A 17694-nucleotide genomic window follows, 5' to 3' on the forward strand; every position below is an offset into this window, starting at 1 on the left:
ACAGGTTCTGGGTGCTGGGGAGAGGGGCTGGGCCTGGGTAGGGGGGTGATGTCCTTCCTGGACAACGGATCCAGCCAGCAGGTGGAGAAGGTATGCTGGTCTTGGCCAGTGACTCAGGGCTGGCTAAAGAGGCTGTAGTGAAGCACCGGGATTTGGAAGCCTGAGCCCTGGCCCAGCTGAGGGGACAAAGGAAAGAAGGAGAGTAACGTGCCCCCATTCTTGTTAAACAGCTTGTGCTCCTAGAGCCGTGACCAAGCATGATGGTGAGGCATTACCAGTGAGATGACAGTCACAGCGGCCACCACCTACTGCCTTTACCTGCCTGCCAGGAATGTAGACTGTCTCTTTTAATCCTTGACACAACCTTTGATCTAGGAAACAAGACAGGGTTAAAGTAGATTCACCTGGAGGGCTGGTTATGCCATTGCTGGGCCCCACGCCCCTCCGAAGTTCTGCTCTAATAGGTAAGGGGTGGGGCCCAAGAGCATGCATTTCTAACAGTTCCCAGGTGGTGCTGAAGCTAATGGTCCCAGAGCCCCACGTTGAGAACCAGGGGTTTAGAGGCTACCACGCAATTGTCCAGGGTCCTCCAGCGAATGAATGGCGGAGTCACCTGTCTCTGTTGCGGAGCAGGACTTGAGCCTGTTGCTAGTGCATTGCTTAAGGATTTGGTAGGAGAGGTCTGTAAATTGCTTTTAGGGAGCAGGAGGCCCCCAAAGGGTGGAGACCAGACTGTGGAATGACAAGGGGCAGAGCCAGGGCAGCCAGGTTGGGACCCTTCGCCCTGAAGGATGCTGGAGATGGAACATGGTGTGGAACGTCAGAATCTGCAGGAGCTCCCTGTGTTCTCTGAGGCTTTTGCGTGGTCCAGAGAGCAGCCAGCTCAGCTTCTCCGGGCTGCCTGGGAAGACACCATTGGGAAGATGCTTCTCGACACAATGTTCCAGAGCTGAGATACCCCAACCGAATCTCTAAAAGCAAAGGCAGCTCTGTGACCCAGGAATAAGTCATGCACTCAGAGGTTTGAGCTGGAACCAAAATATTTGACAAGAATGATATGAGTCTGTGGGTGGGGGGTGGCGCTGGAACTGAAGGAACTCACAGCAACTCGGTTTGCTGGGAAGAGCCTCCGTGTTAAGACTCAAAATCCAGCTCCGTGATGGCATCAGGCAACACGAGCCTCAGTTTCTCCTTCTTTAAAATGCTTTAGCCAGGCACGGTGGCACGCGCCTGTACTCCTAGCTATTAATATTTAGTGCTTGGCAGGCTGAGGCAGGAGGATGGCTTGAGCTCAGGAATTCGAGGCTGCAGTGAGCTATGACCACACCACTACACTAGCCTGGACAACACAGCGAGACCTTGTCTCTATATTAAAATTTAAAAATAAAAAAAATACAACGGGAGTGTTATTCCTGCTTTGGAGGGTTCTATGCCTAGGAAGGAATACAGTGTGCCCTCCGTATCCATGGATTCCATATCTGTGGATTCAACCAACTGAGGATCAAAAATATTCAGAAAAAAAACAACAAAAAGACAATACAACAATAAAAATAATAAAAATAAAAACACAGCATAACAACTATTTATATATTATTTATATTAGGTATTTTAAGTAATCTAGAGATGATTTAAGGTATATGGGAGAATATTTGTAGGTTATATACAAATACTATACCATTTTTATATCTGGAACTTGAATATCCTCAAATTTTGGTCTCTGAGGGGAGTCCTGGAACCAATCCCCAGCTAGGGATAATACTGTGATTGCTATGATTGTGTCATGTTGTCGAAAACGCAAGGGGTTTTCAGTCCAGGTCTAGCTGCTCATCGCACGCACAGAGATCCAATTATTAAGGCAAAGACCCAATTATTGAGACAATGAGGATTGCCAAGGAAGAAAGGAATTTTTAATTCTACAGACTTCTTGTCAGGAGAAGATGCCTCAAATCTGTCTCTCTGACTAAGGGAGATCATGGGCTTCAGAAGGAGGGGCCACGTGCCTTGGGGCAGGTCGTGGTGTATCTCACAAGGGGCTACATGCATTGGGGGTAGGTTGTGCGGGGTGGTGAATCTTGGCTCCCAGTGCCTACCTGTGCCCCCCAGAACGCTCAGCCAGCCCCAGCCTCTAGGGCAGAAGTTCTTAACATGGTTCTAATAGAACTGTTTTTTTTTTTTTTTTTGACCTTAGAAAACCCAGCTGGACCAGTATATGGGAAACTGGCATCAGATGGTCCTCTGCTAGCCCAAACCTTAGGCTTCATTCCTGAGAGTCCTGCTTGATCCCTTTGCTGCAAGATTACTAAAGTCAGGACATTTACTATTAAAACAATACTATTATCTAGTCCCCAGTCCATATTCATATTTTGACAGTTGTCCCAATAATGTCCTTTATAGATTCTTTTTTCAAGATTGAATCCAGAACTACACATTGCATTTGGTGGTCGTGTCTCCAGAAGATGTGAAAATACTGCTTCAACCTTTCTCTGTCTTTCTTGAGCTTGATGCTGTTTGAAGACCGCAGGCGAATTATTTTGTAGAATGTTCTTTGTAGAATGTTCTCCAGTTGGGGTTTGATGTTTCCTCACAATTAGATTCAGGTCTGCATTTTTGGCTGGACGACCACAGAAGTGATGCTGTGTTCTTCTCCTTGCACTACCCGAGGAGGCAGGTGATGTCAGCTCCCAATGCTGGTGAGTATTATCTCTGATCCTTTGGTTAAGGTGTTTGAGTTCAGACAATCCCCCTACCCCAAAAGCCAAGCTCCGCCCTTCACAACATATATGCAAACAGGGAAAGACACTGTTTCACCTTGGCAACTCGGGACTAAAGAGGGTTTTGTTGTTGTTTTGTTACTATGGAAATGCTGCATAATAAGGTTTGGGGTGGATAGAGATCTGCCTTTCTTTTGCAAATGGGGGAATGGGTTATTAGGAAGGCATGGTGTTTTCCCGCAGCTTCAGAAGAAAACTTAGGAACCTTAAGGCTTTGGAAATTGATTCCCTTGAAGCCATCCTGGCTGGCATTGTCCTGGGGAACTCTGTGTGTACCTGCTATTTGAAGACCCCTGCCCTGTCCCCCAGCTGCATCTCCTCCCAGCAGTCGGGCTGCCTTACCCCACCCTGCTGTCGTTAAAGGATGGAGCCCAGGGCGTTCCCAGCTCTGGCGGCTCCCTGACCCTTCTGATGGTATTGTGAAAATAAGTATTCAAAAGTCTACTCTGTTGGAACTCTAAATTGTTTTGAACCTTAAAGGAATTTGATTACAGGACCCAAGTCTCAGGGACAGGCCTAGGCAGCTGTGACCTTTGTTTCTCTGATTATTGGATCAGCCTTCTTTGTCACCTGCATTGTTTTGTAAAATGTTGTAAATGGCTGAATTCCGCCAAGGAAGCCCCCTTCCCTCTCCACTGTTGAACTTCGTTATAGATTAACCTCCCTCTTACCTTTCTCACACTCAGACTCATGACTGTCACGTTGTCCAAGATGGAATGTTAAATATACTCTTTTAAGTTGGAAAGGAAATGAAAACCAGCTATAAAGAAAAGCCATAAGGAAAAGAACACAAACTGGAATAATTTGTTCTAACTCTTAAACCAGCCTTATGTAGAAAATGTTGTTATCCTGTTAAATTTCTTTGTCTTCTTCCTATACAACAAAGAACTTGAGTTTTAACTTCAGAGCCCTGACCTTATTTCTCTGGAGTGTATGAATCCTGGAACAGCCATTCCCGACTTTTCACTAGAATAAATTATTATTTTTTTTTCTAAGAGACAGAATCTTGCTCTGCTTCTGTTGCTCAGGCTGGAGTGCAGTGACATCATCATGGCTCACTGCAACCTCGAACTCCTGAGCTCAAGGGATCCTCCTGCCTCAGCCTCCCAAAGTGGTAGGATTATAGGCATGAGCCACCATGGGTGGCCTTGAGTAGACCCTTTAAAACTGTATTCTGATCCTTTTGATTATTTCAGGTTGACGGTATCATGAGCTCCTGCAGGGGTGCAGGGAAACTTCCCCTTTCCCCTGAAAGTGTATTGAAAGATCAAGTCACAATTAAGGCAGATTAATTTAAAAAAGCGGGTTATTTACCATGTACATAGGGAGAATCACAGAGTGATTACCCAGTATCCCAGTGGGGTCCAGAAGTTTATATACTCTCCTTTTAGAGGGGAGGGGAGATGAATATAGGTAATTCTGTTTAGGGGCAATAAATGGTTACTAGGGAGGATGAATGGATGGGGGAAGCAGATCGACTTGTAAATTAACCTGAGAGACAGGTATTATGTTTAAAATGAATTGGGGCAGAATGAACTGGTTTCATTCTCGATCTTCTTTCCTGCAATATACTGAGATAACAGGGAGGGGAAGGGAAGTCAGCTGTTCTTTTGATGAGTCTGTCTGGTTATGCAGACAGAGCAAAAGCCTCTTCCAAGGGCATGTTGATGATCTCTAAGGGCCATTAATTCAAAATACTTATCCCAAGGAATCATATTTTGGGGTGAAATTTCCCAAGCTCCTTCACTCCCCAAATCCAGAAGCTTAGCTTATTGATATGTTCGTATAGGTCCATATTCATGTTCAGGTATATATTTGTAGCCTCAGCCTCTGGCACCGCTCCACAAATATTTGTGAAAGAAAAGCTTGTGATTTTCTCCTGCCCGCTGGGAGGTCTCAGTGCGGAGGAACCCCAGCCCGGCTTGAGACTCGGAGGTGAAGTCGGTGGCATGTGATAGGCAACCAGCCAGCCTGACCAGGCAAAGGCAAAACATACAAGTGACTTCCAAGGTTCTGGAATGCTGTGAGAGCCCTGCTGGCTCCTCTCCAAATCTCGATACACTTCCCTCGCCTGCGAACAGGCCGATGCCTAACGTTCCATGGAGATTCATCCTTTAGTTGAGACTTGAGCCTTGTAGTCTCACCTGGGACACACACCTGCACACCTGGGAAGGACGGCACATGGAGCACAATCAGTCATGCAGACTTTGATGTGGGCGGGTTTCTCTCCCTTTCCCAGGGGAAAGTTTTGATAAGCTATCAAAGCTACTCTTCTTAGACACTGCCAAGAAGGAGTAAGTGCAAAGTCGAAAGCCCTGGGCTGCTAAAGGCAGATTTTACCCGTTTCATACTTCAGTTTGTTCCCGCAGGACCCGTTGGCTGCCACATCTCCTGAGTTTGGCTTGAGCTTGTCACCCTCCCTCTGTCTTATCTGACAGACACAACCTGTAGTCAACCCCTTGGGGGACAGCTCCGTTACCCACCCGCTTGGTAGGGAAAGGATGAGTCTTCTTCACCACCTATATCTTCAGTGGCTGAGTGTCCTGCGGCTGCCTTAGGACAAGGCACAAGGTGTGATGTTCAGTTTTTCACTGGTCTATTAAAAGCATCAGGCCCTTGCTTGAAGCAATAAGGAAAACATTCAGCCCTGAATCAACAGGCTTCTGTGCTCTTTGTGGTCCTGGGGAACCCTGGGGCCTCGCTGCTGGATGTGGTCGTGTGTACACAGCGAGCGCCACACGCTCCGCAGAACCAAGGGCGCTGACCCGGCCAAGGAGGTGAACGTGATCTTGTGATCTTCGCAGGGAAGGTGAGACACCCCACTTTACTTACTCCACATCTGATGCTGGGTCCACACTGCACCAAGGAAATTCGGAAAGAACTCAGGCCACTGGTAGTTAAAACAAAAAAAAAAACAAGAAAAATATGTTGTGTTTTTACATACTACTCTTCCACCCCGACCAAAGGGAAAAGGAGAAGTTGGCTGAATCCATCCGTCAATTGGAATTCAGGTATCTTTGATGATTGGAGCAAAAAGGGTCACTGGTTACTTACATGGAGCAGAGAATCAGGTTGGGTTTTTATTTGTTTTATTTTTATTTTTTGATGAGTACTGAGTTTTGACGGACAGACAAGCATTGGGGAGGTTGATGTTTTTTTACAGTTCAGACCAATACACACAGAAAGCTCCTTTCATTGGTGTGTTCGGAGAGCCCTTGGTGATGAAGACACAGCACTCTGCCTGCAAAATGATCTGAATGAGTGCGTTTCAGTGTGGGAGGCTGGGAAGTCAAGCAGGGACAGCCTGGGAGGGCAGGAGGCAGACTTCTGTTTACCTTGCTGCTCTCGGGAAGGGAGGTGGCCTTGAGGACTTCAGTCCCAGCCTGTCTCTCCCTCAGTTTCCCTGCATGGAAACTGGGCTTGTGAAGACGGTGAGGGTGAGGTGTCTGCTGTCCCGGAGAACACCTCGCCAGGAGGCCTGGCCGTGCTGCAGGCCTGAGCACGCTCCTGCTCGTGTGCTGACAGTGATGACAGCAAACCACCACCGCCACAAACCCCATGTGGTCCCAGCCTGGAGCTCCCGCCCCAGAGACAGGGCCACCAGGCCCCTCAGGGAGCCCCCACCCCGCCTCCCTCCAATGGGCGAGGTCCCTTTGGAACAGTCTGGATCTGGCTGGTATTTTGGGATCTCTTTTGTTGAGGTCCCAAATCTGCTTTAATCACTGTTCAGGAATCTAATTCAAATATTCAGACTTCAGTGTCTGCCAAGAGGTGGGTTTGGCCATGACAGGAAAACAGGAAAAGGCTTAAAAGTTAATAAAGCAGGAAGAAAACAGCTTTTATGTGAGCAGTCCAATTTGCAGAGCCCCCACCTCGCAGCTGCCTTCAGACGGGGGAATGTTGGGGACGGTGGGAGTCCTCCTCGAGTTGGAGCAGCCTGTTTAACACATGAACTGCCGTGTGAGTTGTATATAAGTCTCGCTAGTTTTCAGCCTGGGGCCTCATGAAGCCTGTGAAGACTCAATTCTCCAAAACAAATTCGATAAGTATGTCGTGAGTCACCTACAGCTCAGTTGGCGTGCGGTATAAAAATTGATTCCAGCACTGTCTGTGTTGCATATAACAGAAAACAATAAAAAATAACAAATTTCTCATTAAATTAGAAAGGATCGTTTTGTTTTTGAAGTTTTTATTCTATTTTCGTAATAAAACACCGTGGCCCCAGGAAACATTTTTTTCCCTAGTGTGTCAGACCAGCAGCGGCATTAGATTCTCACAGGAGCTCGAGCCCTACTGTGAACTTCGCAGGCGAGGGATCTAGATTGCGGCTCCTCATGAGAACCTAATGCCCGATGATCTGAGGTGGAGCGAGGTGGTGATGCTAGCGCTGGGGAGCGGCTGCAAATGTAAGAAATGTAATGCGCTTGAATCATCCTGAAACCATGCTCCTCCCACCCCTACCCGCCCCCAATCCTTAGAAAAATTGTCTTCTGTGAAACCGGTCTCTGGTGCCAAAAAGGTTGGGGACCGCTGGCCTAAGGGATGTGAAAGCCCTCTAGGGGCACGTGCACATAAGTGACAATCTGAAATATTAGCTATGCTTAGCCTTCCTTAAGCAAAGTACCGCAAGGCAGCACGATTGCTTTGTCTCATGTTGCTGTATTTCTGCTAAGTGTGAAATGCAGCTTTAGAACTGGGGTGTTTTGACTCAGATTGGGTTATTCTAAATTCAGATACTGAGAGTGGTGACAATTTCAGTTTTGGAACTTGGCCTCTCCCATTCCCTGGCTCCCGACTTAGATGCGATACTGCTGAGGGACAGCCCTGAAGGACCAATACAAGGACAGGGTGACAACAAACTATGGAGGCTGCAGCGCCTTGTTTCAGACAGCTCCCTGCCTTGTCTGTCTGTCCACGTCAGAATTAGAATCCAGAAACAGAATCAGAATTCTCAAGAAGGTGTATAAAAACATGTTATTTTGAATTGAAAATAAAGTTAGACTATTGACAGAGAGAAAGATTGATTTGATAAAGAGGACGGGCTGTGACAGTTAAGTGTCATGGGAGAGATTTCTCGTTAATCCAATGAGCACAATTTGCAACTCCATAGGGTTTTGTGAAAATAAATGTAAAGCATGTGATAATATAAAATCAATCTATTTAAATGAATTGGCAAAGGTCTCTTGAACTGAGGAACGTTTTTATTTTCCCAGCGATTTTTTGAGTACATCCAATTAAACAAGGTACTTCTAAGTGAAAGAATTACAGGTAAGTTACTAGTCATCTAATAAGTGCTGGTGATACAGTAGTCCCCCGATCCACGGTTCTGCTTTCTGTGGTTTCAGGTCCTTGCTGTCAACCACGGTCCAAAAATATTAAATGGAAAATTCCAGAAATAATTCATAAGTTTTAAACTGCATGCCATTCTGAGTAGTGGGATGAAATCTCCCAATGTCCTGATCTGTCCCACCGGGACGTGAATCATCCCGTGTCCAGCGTATCCCCTGTCTACGCTCGCTGCTGACTAGTCACTTAGTAGCCGTCTTGGTAATCAGATTGACTGTGCCGGCATAGCAGTGCTTGTGTTCAAGTCTCCCTTATTTTACTTCCCTGTGGCCCCAAGGTGCAAGAACAGTGGTGCTGGTATATTGCTATAATTATGCTATTTCATTATTAGTTACTGTTGTTCATCTCTTACTGTGCCTAATTTATAAGTTATCTTTATCATGGGTATGTATGTATAGGAAAAAACATAGTACATACAGTTGTCCCTCTGTACCCATGGGGAATTTGTTCCAGGAACCCCTACAGATGCTGAAATCTGAGAATGCTCAAGTTCCTGAAATAAAATGGTGTAATATTTGTATTTAATCTATGCACATCTTTGCTGTGTACTTTAAATCATCTCTCGCTTACTCATAATACCTAATGCAATGTAAATTTTATGTACATAATTGTTACACTGTGTTGTTTTTTATTTTCATTATTGTTATATTGTTATTTTTTATATATTTTAAAAAATACTTTTGATCCCCAGTTGGTTGAATCCGTGAAGGCAGAGCCCACACACACGGAGGGCTGGCCGTGTGGGTGTGGTACTACTCCGTGTTTCAGGCATCCACTGGGGGTCTCAGAATATATCCCCCATGGATAGGAGAAGACTACTGTACCTTTTTGCTGTGCTTTCCAGAAACTGAAAATGGCTCAGATCACTCAGTGACATATCTTTTTGCAAATGAAATGGTTTCCAATTTTTTCCCCAATAAAATTGAAGGAATATCTACTCCAACTGTCATCATTAAATTGTCATTTAATGATTTATCACCATGTTATTTTTGATAAATAATTTATCTTTGGTAAATAACTTACCTTTGATAAACTCAGGAGTTCAAGGAAGTGAGATAATTCTTTCCATTCCAATATTCCAACTCTATATGTGTCTGTGTGTGTTTATATATATATATATATATATTTTTTTTTTTTTTTGAGATGGGGTGTCACCATGTTGCCAGGCTGGGCTCAAACTACTGGGCTCAAGCAATCCTCCCACCTTAGCCCTCTGAGTAGCTGGGATTACAGGCGTGAGCTACCATGCCTAGTTCAATATTCTTATTTATGTGAACATATTTCCTCACACAGCTGTATAAATTTACAGATTAGAATAAGTTAAAGTTGACTCCTATCTTATTCTAGCAATGGACCTTAGTCATCCATGGGTATATGAACTAACTGGGAGAGACAGTCATCTCACTAAGTGTTACATTTCTAATAAAATCTTACTTTCATTATTTTTGCTTTATTATTAATAGTAATGTAAATATTATTAGTATTTTTAGTATTATTGGTATTACTATTTAGTATTATCTAAGTATTATTAGTATCAATATATAGTTTAATTATTTATTAAAATTAGTAATATTAATATTTGTATCAGTGTGTATTGCGTAATAATAATTATTATAATAGTTCAATCCAGAAAAAATTTAACTTAGACAATTAAAAACTGTTCATTTCAATTTTTATACATATTTTTGTTGTGCAGACATTTGATAGCATGATAAACATAAGATTTTTCATCCCAAAAATATGTAATTTTTTAAATGGGTAAGGGTGGGCAACAGATGGCTGATTTTCAGATGCTATTATATACATGTTAAAAAGTGATGCAACCATTTATTTTTAAATGGCAACATTGACACTATACTGGGAGTTATATCTTTTGTAACTAAAGTTATGATGAGGAATTTTAAATATAAGTTTTTGGGTTTTTTTTAAGACAAGGTCTAGAGTGCAGTGGTGTCATCATAGCTTACTGCAACCTCAAACTTCTGGGCTCTGCCGGGCAGAGTGGCTCACATCTGTAATCCTAGCACTCTGGGGGGCTGAGGTGGGAGGATCGCTTGAGGTCATGAGTTCAAGACCAGTCTGAGCAAGAGCGAGACTCTTGTCTCTACTAGAAATATTAATAGAAAAAAATTAGCTGAGCAACTAAAAATAGTAACAAAAAATTAGCCAGGTGTGTTGGCACATGCGTGTGGTCCCAGCTACTTGGGAGGCTGAGGCAAGAGGATCCCTTGAGCTCAGGAGCTTGAGGTTGCTGTGAGCTAGGCTGATGCCACGGCACTCTAGCCCCAGCAACAGAGTGAGACTCTGTCTCAAAACAAACAAAAGAAACAAACTCCTGGGCTCAAACCATCCTCTTGCCTCAGCCTCCCAAGTAGCTGGGACCACCGGCATGTGCCACCACACCTGGCTAATTTTTCTATTTTTTGTAGAGATGGCATCTCACTCTTGCTCAGGCTGGTCTTGAACTCCTGGCCTCAAGAGATCCTCCTGCCTCGGCCTCCCAAAGTGCTAGGATTACAGGTGTGAGCCACTGCACCTGGCTTAAATATAAGCTTTAAAGTGTGCAAAGGGGGTATATAATTTTTAAAAATTATTTTAAACTGTGAGCAAAATAAAAATTTGGAACCCACTGGGGTGAAGGGTGACTGGGGGAGGGGGACTCTTTGAAATAGGGTGCTTCCTTGAAGAGGTGAGGGGGTGACTTGCAGCTAACAGCTGAATGGAGAATGCAAAGATGAGGTAGAAGAGCATTCTAGGCAGAAGGAACAGCAAGCGCAAAGGCCCTGAGGCAGGCAAGACAGTGAAATAGAGGGTCTATTAGCAGAGAAAATGCAGACAGGGCTGTAGCAGGTGGGCAGAGAAGTGGGCGGCAGCCACAAATATGAATAGGGGGACTACAGGCGTGCGGCAGGACTGTCTCAAGAACACTGGGACATATGTGCACCTGACTTAATATGTGGTCTTTCCCCTTGTCAGCCACAGGAGGGTTTCCCAACCTTGGCATTATTGATATTTTGGGTTGAGTAATTCCTTTTCATGCGGCCCTGTCCTGTGCATTATAGAATGTTTAAGAGCGCTCCTGGCCTCAATCCACTAGATGCCAGAAGCACATACCCACCTGCCCTCTTTGTGACAACAAAACAGAAATTTAAAATTTGCCAAATGTCCCCTGGAGGGCAAAATACCACCACCCCACCCCAACCTTGAGAACCACTAACGCCAAAAAAGCATGCATTTGCGTTGGGGAGGATGGGTTTGAAGGATGTGGATTGCCCAGAGAAAGCAGTTCGTATCCAGCTTTCGTTATTCAAAATAGGCTTGTGAAACTCTTAGCAATAAAATACCTTGAAAATCAAGCTTTACTGTGAATATCTACATGCTGTAAGCACCCCCTTGACAATGACGACAGCCACGCCTGGCCAACGTGGGTCACAGAGCTTTCCTCTTAGCTGTGGTTGGAGAGGACTCGGGATGTGACATGTGGGGTATAGCTGCTGTCTCCCGGGGAGGACGTGGTGAATGTTTCTGGAGAAGGAAGAGTTGAGAAGATGTTCAGAAGGGAAGCAGTAGGGAGAATAGATGCTCTGTGTGTCCCTTGGGGTGGGGCATGCAAAGAAAACAGAAACCTCAGTTAGGGCACATCCCAAGAATATATAGGCTGGGATCTTCTTCCAGAAACATCCAACAGGTAAGGAGAGAGTAGTGTGGCACAGTGGAGTAGGTGGCCAGACGAGTGATCCTGAAATGGGACAACTGACTCCCCCTAGCAAGACGTCCCTCACGTGCCCTGGGGGAAGCAGCTGCTAAGGGAACGAGTGGTCCTGACAGGAGCTTGGGTTCAGGGCAGGGAGACCTCAAGACAGGTTTCCTAGTGAGCAGAGCAAATGGCAGAGCTGAGAAGCAGCAGCAACAGCAGATGCCAGCACGTGGCTTAGGCGCAGGCAGGACCAATGACATTGCCAGTCAGTTCAGCAAGAACAGAGGCCGACGCCCAAAGGCAGGCAGGATGCCCAGGGACAAAGCCAGACCAGCCACACCATCCTTAAGAACCACAGCCTCTTTCGCCACTGTCTCCATGAGACATGGCAATTTTCCCTGCATCCAGGTATCATTTAGGGGCAAGAACCCTGAGAGACAGCATTTCCCAAAATGGGAATGGGTAGATGTTAGGGTCTGTTCTAAACCAAGAGGCTGAGTTAGCAATAACCAGAGTGTTTACGTCCTTCTAACGCCCTCAATATCCGGATCAAAATAAGAACATCATGGCTCACGCCTGTAATTCTAGCCCTCTGGGAGGCCGAGGCGGGTGGATCGCTCGAGGTCCAGAGTTCGAGACCAGCCTGAGCGAGACCCCGTCTCTACTAAAAAGAGAAAGAAATTATCTGGCCAACTAAAAATGTATATACAAAAAATTAGCCGGGCATGGTGGCGCATGCCTGTAGTCCCAGCTACTTGGGAGGCTGAGGCAGGAGGATCGCTTGAGCCCAGGAGTTGGAGGTTGCTGTGAGCTAGGCTGACGCCATGGCACTCTAGCCTGGGCAACAGAGTGAGACTCTGTCTCAAAAAAAAAAAAAAGAAAATAAGAACATCTACAGGAATAAAGAAAACTTCATTCCCCACCCAGCCCCAATATAGATGTTTAATTTTTGATCTCTGCTATAGTGTTTTTCACTATATTAAATAATAAATCACGTAGTGAAGTTATTCTCTTTCAACTCTCTTCTATAAAAAATTATTTAGTAATTGATACACCCCAGAATAATAAATCATGTGGTGAAAAGTTATTCTCTTTCAACTCTCTTCTATAAAAAATTATTTAGTAATTGATACGCCCCAGAATATATAAGTGTAAATTATACAGCACCACAATGAAATGAACATCTACGAATTCACCATATAATGTAAGAATGAAAATATCACCAGTACTATAGGGTATCCCACCAGGCCTCTCTGCCAACCCCCAGGGCTAACACTGTCAGAATTTTATATTTATCCTTCCCTTGATTTTCTTAAAAAAAGTTTACCACATATGTGTATATACCTAAAGAATGATTAATTTGCTTGTTTTTGAACTTAAAAAAAACTTTCCTGAAGTATGTAGTTTTCAACAAGTTGTTTCTTTTTTTTCATTCAAAATTAGGTTGCTAATAATCACCCCTGTTGTTGCACACAGCATACGCCATTCACTTTGCACTGCTATGTAACATTCCACTGTGTGGAAATGTAACAGATTATTTTCCATCTCCTGTTGACAGAAATTTGAGTTGGGGGTTTGGTTTTTTGCTTTTATGAACATTCGTGTGCAAGTCTATTGGTGTCCACTTGTGAGAATTTCTCTGAGCCAATCATTCTAAGTGTGGTCCCCAGACTCGCACCAGCATCCCCCCCTACCCCCGGAACTTGGCAGAAATGCAACTTTTCAGGCCCCACCCGAGACCTCCTGCATCAGAAACTCTGGGATTGGGGCCCAGCGATCTGCGTTCTAATAAGACCTCCAGGCGATTCTATACACACTAAAGTGTGAAAACCACTGGTGTAGATCTAAGAGTGGAATTGCCAGATTACAGGGAATATACATGTGCGTGTCTAACTTTGCAAGATAACACTGAATTGTTTTCAAGGCCATTCACTGTTCTAACTGACACCCCACCCCTGCCTCTCCCACTAGCAGCAGAGGAGAGTTTCCATTACACCACGTTCTGTCATCCCTCGTTAATGTCAGACTTTTCAATAATACTGTAAATAATTCTTTTTTTTTTTTTTTTGAGACAGAGTCTCACTTTGTTGCCCGGGCTAGAGTGAGTGCCATGGCATCAGCCTAGCTCACAGCAACCTCAAACTCCTGGGCTTAAGCGACTCTACTGCCTCAGCCTCCCGAGTAGCTGAGACTACAGGCATGCGCCACCATGCCCGGCTAATTTTTTCTATATATATTTTTAGTTGCCCAGATAATTTTTTTTATTTCTATTTTTAGTAGAGACGGGGTCTTGCTCAGGCTGGTCTCGAACTCCTGGCCTCGAGCGATCCACCCACCTCGGCCTCCCAGAGGGCTAGGATTACAGGCGTGAGCCACCGCGCCCGGCCATAATTCTTATGTATTAATAATACTATGGATCAGGCACTGTTCTACATTTTACCTGTATTATTTTCATGCAATACTTACAATAACCTTGTGAATTAAGTACTACAGTAAAACCCTGCCATAAGCCTGTAAATGAAGTTCAAAAAAATCCAATCGTTTAAGATACTAGGTGACATTATTTAGAGTTGATGGAATGAAAACAGTGATTGGGCAATTAATGGAAGCCAACTTCCAATGGGATTTTACTGGGTTAATGTCCCATTTTACAAAGAGCAAACTGAGGCATGCACAGAGATTTTGCGACCTTCTCAAGGGCTTGGAGGAGCCAAAATGGAACCTACTTACTCAGTCTGGCTATCGAATCTATGCTCTTAACTCCTGCAAAACACACACCTAGAGGGTGTAAAATAACGCAGTTCATTCGGGTTCTATATGCAAATTAGTCTGATTACTAACAAGGTTAATTATCATTCCATATGTTTATCCATCATATACATTTTCTCTTCTGTGAAAGTTCTGCTCATATCTTTTGTCTGTTTTCTTAAGTTGTTTGTGTTTTTATTATTGATTTGTAGAAATATAATATATGTGTATATTCTTTCTATGCTACTAATCCTTTGTGGTTATATGTGTGCTTATATACACTTAATTTGTGGCTTATCATTTTCTTTATAGTGTCTTGATGAACAGAAATTATTAATTTTAATGTAGCTCAATGTGTAAGTTTTTAAGTCATATAAAAAATCTTACCTTGTCCTAAAGTCATAAAATATTCTTTCATATTTTCTTCTGAAATTTTAAACTTTTGTGTTTCACATTTAAGTTATGTCCACTTGAAATTGATTTTGTATATGGAGTAAGGTAAGTAAGTGTTCAACTACCTCAGTCCCCACCTCAGGTGGATAACCAGTTATTTTTTTCTTTCTTTTTTTTTTATTGAGACAGAGTCTGACTTTGTTGCCCAGACATGAGTGCAGTGGTGTGATCATAGCTCACTGCAACCTCAAACTGTTGGGCTCAAGCCATCCTCCCACCTCACCCTCTCAAAGTGCTGGGACTATAGGCGTGAGCCACCGCAAGCAGCCTGATAACCCGTTAAATCTCAGGATTAGTTGCATAGTCCATCCTTTACTTACCCAGAACTGCTATATCTCCTCTTCAAGTGTCCGGTTTGCAAAAAATTGCATTGATTATTATGTCTGTAATAGCATCAATATCATACTGTCTTAGTTACGATAACTTCATAATGTCTTGATATGGTATTAGGCAAATTCCCCATCCTCATCTTCCAGCCAGTCTTTCTCTATCCAATGTCCCAAAGTATCCATTGTATGTAAAGAATTAACTTCCCTCCTAGGCATCTAGGATGGTAACAGTCACTACCATCCTTGGGAGGACTGTGAAACTAGTTTCTAAATCATTTTCTGTGTTCTATGGTTCAGAGGAGTAACTCAGTTGAGAAAGACTCTAGACTTTGGGGGGCCCATTGACCTTTATTCATATACATTTTGGAATCACTTCTTGAATTTCTAACAAGAAAAACATGGTGGGATTATGACTGAAATCACATTGACTCTATAGATTAATTTGAAGAGAACAATATTTTCATATTATATATTTTAACCATAATACAATATTTATTTAGCGTTTCAAAAAACATCTTCCTCTTTATTTCTTTTTAAGGCTAGTCAAGTGAAGCAGTGGGAGCAGAGAAGGAACAAAGAAATCTGTAACTGGTTGTGATCAATTAGTTGTAAACACATTGCACTTAGATCAGCAAAAAATGTCTTTTGAAAAAGTTTAAAATTTTTATCTATCAACTTATTGCTCATGTTTTGCTGCATTTATTCCTATAATAGCTTCCATTTTGTTGCTATTTTAAATAACATCTTTTAAAAATTAATATTTCCATTTGTTGTTTGTGTATAAAAATATAATTGATTTTCATGTATTAATCTCATTTTCAGCCACTTTGCTAAACTTTTTTATCAATTCTAATAATTGGGACTGAAAATCTTTTGGACTATTTCTTTGCAGATAATTATGTTATCTAGGAATACTAACATTTTTGTTTTTTCTTCTCTAACCCTTAACCTCTTGTTTCTTTTTCTTATCTTAATGCCCTGGTTAGTATCTCCAGTACAATGTGAAACAGAAACAGGGACGGTGGACCTCCTCATCTGGTTCTTGGTTTCAGAGGAGGAACTACTTCTAACGTTTCTCCATTTAGGATGATGCTTGTTGTAGGCAATTCTCTTCTCTTCTAATCTGCCGAGAGTTTTTAATAATGAATAGGTATTAACTTTTTCAAATGATTTTCTGGTACCTAGTAGGATGATCATATGATTCTCTCCTTTAATTTGTTAAGGTTGGACAAATTTTATTTATAAATTTTGGTCTGTCTTACTCTTCCTGTAGATTGTTAGAGTGAGTTTGGTAATGTTTGCTTACAATTTTTTCATCAATATTTCTGAGTGAAATTGGCTTATAATCTTCCTTTCTAGCATTATTCTTGTTTGGATTTAATATCAAAATTTTGTTAGCTTTATAAAATAAACTGGAGAGTGTTTCCTCCAATAATATGTTCTTCAAAAGTTTGTTAGGATTCACCTGTAAATGTCTTTGGGATTGGTGCTTTTCTCTCTTAGTCAATTTTTAACTATTAATTCAAACTTCAGTTTCCTTCATGGTTATAAAATGGTTCAAATTTTCTATGTCTCCTTTTGTCAGTTTTGGCAAATTACATTTTCTAGTAACTTGTCTATTTCATCTATTAATACATTGTCCAACTTATTAGCATAATGTTTATAGTGTATTTTATTATCTTTTAATCTCAGCTACATCTGCATTTTCTTATGCCAGATCTTGTTTATTCAGGCAGTCTCCTTTTCTTGATTTATCTTGCCAGAGCTTTTAAAATTTTTATCAGAAGAACCAATATTTGGGTTTTTTGCAAAGAACCAACATTTGGCTTTGTTGATACTAACTGCCAGGCACTGTTCTAAGTGTTTTACATATATTAACTGATTTAACAGTGTATATAATGTCTTCTCATTATAACTTCCTTATCTTTCATATTTTCCATCTCCTTGTCTCTGTTTTGCCTTCTGGTTACTTTCTTCAGATCTCTCTCCATGTTGTCTGATTGAATTTCAGTGATTATATTTTTCATTTCTAGAAGTTCTATTGGTTATTTTCCCAATTTACCTGGTCAACTTTTATGGTCTTTTGTTCATTTTTTTTAATTACATTTTTTCTGTAAACATGTCATACCTCATATTTTGTATCTTATAATTCCAATATCAGACATTCTTACGATTCTAAATCTGTGTTTGGTTAACTGTTTATCTCACTCAGTGAAGCGTGTTTGCTGGAGTATTTGGTGATTTTTTATGAGCCTACGTTGGTTGAACATAATCCATAAGGATCCCAGGAGCCTGTATTGGTGATGCTTTCGTCCAGGGAGGATTTATATTTGCTCTTCTCCAGGGCCGG

Source organism: Lemur catta, chromosome 3 (assembly GCF_020740605.2).
Source record: "Lemur catta isolate mLemCat1 chromosome 3, mLemCat1.pri, whole genome shotgun sequence".
Taxonomy (NCBI): domain Eukaryota; kingdom Metazoa; phylum Chordata; class Mammalia; order Primates; family Lemuridae; genus Lemur; species Lemur catta.